This window comes from Xenopus tropicalis, chromosome 1, assembly GCF_000004195.4.
Source record: "Xenopus tropicalis strain Nigerian chromosome 1, UCB_Xtro_10.0, whole genome shotgun sequence".
NCBI lineage: Eukaryota > Metazoa > Chordata > Amphibia > Anura > Pipidae > Xenopus > Xenopus tropicalis.
Window position 1 is genome coordinate 188,659,960 of NC_030677.2, and position 6,353 is coordinate 188,666,312.

General features: G+C 35.6%; 1 long non-coding RNA gene across 1 annotated transcript; it reads right to left on the minus strand.

Annotated features, from left to right (window-relative positions):
- Window positions 1–988: 988 nt before the first annotated feature.
- Window positions 989–2,382, minus strand: LOC116408351. Its single transcript, XR_004220892.1, has 3 exons — window positions 2,324–2,382; window positions 2,010–2,069; window positions 989–1,033 (listed from the first exon to the last, which is right to left on the minus strand). It is a non-coding gene; the product is annotated as an uncharacterized LOC116408351 (long non-coding RNA).
- Between the last annotated feature and the right edge of the window lie 3,971 nt (window positions 2,383–6,353).

Consider the following 6,353-nt stretch of genomic DNA (forward strand, 5'->3'; position numbering starts at 1 on the left):
TAAATTAGAAATTTGCACAGCAATAGAAATGTATCCTTACACTAGCAATAACAATATAATTAATAAGAATTATTATGATTATTATTATTATTCATAATAATAATAATATTCCTTCACTTTATGGGAGCTATCTTTATCGTCTGGACTGCACCCAGGCTCTGATATTCTAAAAAGTGCGTGTTGGCATTTGAACTGTCATTTATATATATATATATAAGCTTCCTAGCACTCTAGCCTTTTTGAAAAAGGCTAGAGTGCTAGCTGAAATGTTAGTCTCCTCTTTAATAAAATAATTTGTTTGTATAAGTCCTGTGAGTGCTGACCCTCTCTCAAGCACCTTATATATATATATATATATATATATATATATATAATTTTTTTATTAAAAGCCAGCTATTTTCCCATTTCACAATTAATTTATATAACGTAATCAGCAAACAGGGTCTTGTATGCCAAGGTTTGTCCCATATATAGTGAAGCGTACCGTGAGGGTGGACTTCTGTATCATCCTTAGTAGTAGTTGCTGGTGTATTTGCCACAGTAGTAGTGTAAGGGCTGACTTTTTTATCAGCCTTCACAGCACTTCTTTCACTTTCTGAATAAGGGAATAAAAAGAAGCATTAGATAAAAATGAATTCATTTCAAGATGAAATAATGCAATTGTCCAAAATTTTACCACTATAATGTTATTTTACTGGGAATGGAACAAGTGATTGTGTATGGATATCAAAAGTTATTAGTTATAAATAGATGTTGTCAGTTCATTAGAAGTTTGCACTTGTTTATGAATCCTATTTACAAATATTCAGCTAGTGTTCACTATTTGGGAATTTGGTCTAAAAGTCAAATTTGTAGCATTGTATAGTATTACACGTGAAAGTTAACGGAATAAGCACATGAGCTAGTGTGTCCCTAATGTATAGTTTCATTTTAAGCAAAATAGATAAAAATTAAATAAATAAACATTAGCTAAAATTATAAATCTCACCATCAGCACTGTGATCACCAGTATCATCAGGCTTCTCAATTGTTTCTGCAAAAAGATAAAGACATGTATAAATCTAATCAGTTTGTGTCAAAGTCAAACAATTCTTTGTTAGCTTTTTTTAATGTTTAATTGCAGCCGTTTTAAGGTATGGCACTCTATATAATGGCTTTCTGCGTAATAGATACCATATATATATATATATATATATATATATATATATATATATATATATATATAGAAAAAAGTAGATGCCGCACTCACAGGTCTTAGTGAAAAATAAAGAAAATTTATTGTGTCAAACTAACGTTTCGGCTGTATCCAGAAAGGCTGTGGATACAGCCGAAACGTTAGTTTGACACAATAAATTTTCTTTATTTTTCACTAAGACCTGTGAGTGCGGCATCTACTTTTTTTTGTACTATACGATTTTGTATACTGCACCCAGGCACCTGTGACCCAATTGAGACGTGAGTGCCTGCTTCCCTGTCTTTTTATATATACAAAGTTTAGCTCTTCATCTGCCCATGCCTCACCACTGGGAAAGCATTGCGTCTGCCTGACCTGTGGGTTAGGGCTCTGGTACACGGGGAGATTAGTCGCCCGCGGCAAAACTCCCTGCTCGCGGGCGACTAATCTCCCCGAGTTGCCTTCCCCCTGCCATCCCACCGGCGAACATGTAAGTCGCCGTCGGGATGGCAGATGCGGCGGCGCGATTTCGCGCAAATCGCCGAAAAAGACTCGCGAGGCTTTTTCTGCGATTTCCCGAAATCACCCCGCCGCATCTGCCATCCCGCCGGCGACTTACATGTTCGCCGGTGGGATGGCAGGGGGAAGGCAACTCGGGGAGATTAGTCGCCCGCGAGCAGGGAGTTTTGCCGCGGGCGACTAATCTCCCCGTGTACCAGAGCCCTAAAGCCTTAACACTAACACTAATATGTCTGTATCTAATCTATGAAAATGAAATACCTATATATGTGTGTTGACAGTAACATAAATATGTTGACAGTTATATAAATCTTACCAGTAACATCAGTATGTGCAGCATTATTAGCAGGGGTTGTTTCAGATATCATTCCTGCTTCTGAATCAGAAAATAAAAAGAAAAAAAATCACCATCACTATCATAGTACAAATTCCATAACAAATATGCATACCGTGAATATAAAAATATCATAATACTATAACTAAGTATATTAAAAACAGTACCTCCCTGCAACAACTGCTATAGATAGTAATACATTATGTAAAAGAATAGCAGAAGAGTATTTTTTTAAAAGAATATATATATATTATATATGTGTGTGTGTGTATTGTATTCAGTAATTAAGATCTTACCAGTAAAATCAGCAATATACGCAGCATTATCATCAAGGGTTGTTTTAGATATTATAGCTGCTTCTGAATCAAGAAGCAAAAAAAAAAAAATCACCGTCACTATCACACAAATTCCACCACAAATATGCATACCGTGAATATAAATATATCGGAATACTGTAAATGAGTACATTAAAACCTGTACGTAACCTCAACAACTGCTATAGATAGTAATAAATGATATTAAAGAAAAAAGTATTTTTTAATAGATTTTATTTTAGATCTTACCATTAGTATTATCATTGCTATAATCACGTGAGGCCTCTGTGTATTCAACTTTTTTTGCTGGGGTGGGAAAAAAGACATGACTTTTAGCATAAATCAAGATAGTTTGCCTACTGCTAATTTTCTTCAATAACAATGGTACATTTTATAATATTATAAACTATTAAAACGGATACTAGTGATTGGTGAAAAAAAATCTCTAAATCCCCTTTAATGTTGCATTAAAAATATCTTACCTACAATATTGTTTTCATTAGAATTTAATAAGAAAAATAGAAATATAATCAAAAAATTTTTTGCACTGATCATAGCGATCGTGTAGATAGAAATGAACTAACTCTCAGCTGTCTCCTTAAACCCTTCAGGGTTCATTGTGATGTCACATTCTCTTGGATGCTGTTCAGTGTTCATTGTGATGTCACAGTGCAGGTCATGTGACTGACTTACTGTAGAACAATGCTGGGAGAGAAGGAATGTATAAACTGCTGCGCAGATCTGCCTTTTCTGTTTACACATGAAATGAATATTGATTTTATCTAATCTGTCCACTCAGTGCCCACTATAAAATTTACAAAAAAGGCAGGTTCATAATTAGTGCCAGCTGGTTAATCAGTTGAACATGATGCTGCAGTAAAAATAAATAAAATTAAGTAAAGGGAAGTGGAAATAGCCAGAAAATATTATATTGCATTGTACCTGCATGATTGGTTAAGAAAAAAAAATCCCATAATAGCATTTCTGAAGACTGAAAAACGTATAAAACTCTAAATAGCAGAGGCACTTTGCACTTGTTTATTGGATGTATCCAAAACCCTACAGCAAGGGGACAGTGACAAATATCTAGAAACAAAACAAGTTAGCAATTTGAATATAACTTATGAGAAGGCAAACAGGCTCTTTTGACTACTCTGGGCAAGTTTGCACATGGGCCAGTAGTCCATAGCAACCAGCAACTAGCTTTGTTGAACTATGAAGTCAAATATTTGGTTGCCATTGGTTACTGCCTAGAGTGGATTGGGATGGCTCATCTCCAGTCAAAAGGGAGATGCAATATGCACCATTGGTATTTAAGACCCTTGAAGACAACCCCTTTAATATTGCATCTAATTAGACCCACATTAAAGCAAATAAATAACTAAAAACAGTTAATTAAATAATTATATACTGTAGTAATAGTTAACTAATAGGTAACTAATAATAATAGTTAGTTTGTTATATCAATGTCTGAAGGTTCAGCAAATAAGTTACAGATTTTCTTTCCCGTTTCCCCCTATGTTTTATGAATAGAGAGGAACCATGTCTGAGAAAGGAAGGCGCTACCCATGCCCAAGCAATTGATAAAAATGGAATTCATTGGCTATTGACACCCCAGATATATTAGATACAATGAGGCACACATCCCATTTATACCAGCCAAATATTGAATCAACATCCTGCATGGCTAATTAGCAATTAATTTAGATGCATGCTGCATGGCTGCACATAAATCATTTCAGGCTCTTACTGACTCTTACTGGCCAAATGCACACAGCCAGTACCCCCTCCTTGTCAACTCTGCCACTGGATTTCACAGCAAGTGTCCAGCGACTGATACCCCAGGTTTTATTCACATGCTTCTATACCACCCATTGAGTTTGCTATTTTATAATAGAAGGCCTAGGTGTGCTGGCAGAATATTCTTGCACCATAAAATAGTACAGTGACCCCTAAGCACAATATGTAAAATGACAGGCAGTGGCTATTAATATCCCAAGCACATTATATCAAATGACAGGCAGTGGCTACTAACATACTAACATTCCAGGCACATTATATCAAATGACAGACAGTGGCTACTAACATTCCAAGCACATTATATAAAATGACAGGCAGTGGCTACTGATATTCAAGGCACATTATACAAAATGACAGGCAGTGTTTAGTGACACCCCAGATCCATTATATAAAATCAAAAGCAGTGGCCACTGACACTCTTTTAGGCTAATCTTTGAGCCTAACCTACTTAAATTATACATACAGTATATTCCCATCATAGCTTATATATGAGCAGCAGCTAACAGAGTCCCTATTGTGCTGCTTGAGTAAAATTATTTTATATTGTTAAAAGTTCCCCTGAAGAATATTTTTCTAAGTGTGGTATTCACAACCTCGGGGGGGGGGGGGGGATAGGTGTCAAATTGGTAAGTCAATTTCCCCCCCAGAGCCCTGTACATATAACCCTGCACCCCCCACTTCTGTATATATCACATTGCACTCCCACAGTTCTGTACATATCACACTGTGTTTCCGCAGCAGGTCTGTACATAGTACAGTGCACTGTGGTTAACCATAGAAAATACTACTGGTATGGGACCCATTATCCAGAAACCCTTTATCCAGAAAGCTCTGAATTGAGGGAAGGCCACCTCCCACAGTCCGTTTTTGGGCAAATAATTCAAATTTACTTGATAATTACTCTTTATTGGACACAAAACAATCATGTTAGGTTTATTAGATGTTTCAGTACGATATAGTTAAAATATAAGGTGAATTGTAAAGAGCCAGAAAAGAAAAATATGCAATATAAATAAGAATGACAGAAGAACGGAAGTTTCACAACCATTTTTGTTTTGTTGCTGGGGTCTGTGCCCCACGACAGCCAGACAGCATTTTCATCTGCAGCCTAAAAAGATCAAGGCCAACAATTTAAAATCACACAAAATAAATAATAAAAACCTATTGAAAAGTTGCTTAGCGTAGGTACATCTGTAACATACTAACAGTTTATGGAAGATTCAACTTCCCTTATAAGAACATCTGTAATAGATTATGAAGCGTAGATCACAAATTATATTTAAACCTTTACTAATATAATATAGGTTAAAATGAATTCAGAGTATTAGATACAGAAATCAAGGGAAACTTTTATTCAGTTTTTATTCAGTTTCTTGTCTTGGTTGTGCCATGACCCTAAATAATAAATGTTTCCTTGTATCATATCAAGTATGGGAACTTGCCCTTCATTACGACTTTGGCTTTCCTTCTAGTCAAACTGAAAATAATCAGAGAATTTGTAACAGATATGCTAAAGAAATATTTACTGCAGTCAGTATTTGGGTAATTTTTTTTCCTGACAATTATTGGGATTTAAACACCCAGTTAAGTCCCATACCCACCAACTTCAGTATTTTTGCATTGCTGAACAGTCTAGCAGAAGCCAACTGATTCATGTATGACCTGTGAAGAAGTACTCAAAGCTGTTTATTACTACATTGTTTCATAAGACAGAACCAGCAGGGCAAGAAGCGGCAGACATATACTGCTTTCCAAAGCAATTACATTTCCAAAAATTGATGAATGTTTTTATTGTGTGTATATTATCAGTGTGCATAGAATTATATCTTATTTCATTTGGCAACAATTTATATTTGGATTTACATCCCCATTAAAAGAATATTACCATCATGATATATGTATAGGAGAATTGTTCTGCATGGTTTTGGGAAGATAAAAAAGGCATCCCATAATTGGATTTATCCAATAACCTATAGCAAGGAGCCATAAATACATAAAAGGACCGTAAGCAGTTAAAAGAGCAGACAAGCTCTTTTCCCTACATTGGGCAAGTTCCTGGTCAGTAACCCATAGCAATAAATAATTAGCTTTGTTGAGCCAGTTGTATCTGGAACAGTGAAATTAAATATGTGTTTGGTTGCCCTATGTTGCTGCCTAGGTGCCCATTTTGGCAAATGAGGGAGAGTGTGTTTGAATGCCTCAGTTCAGAGGC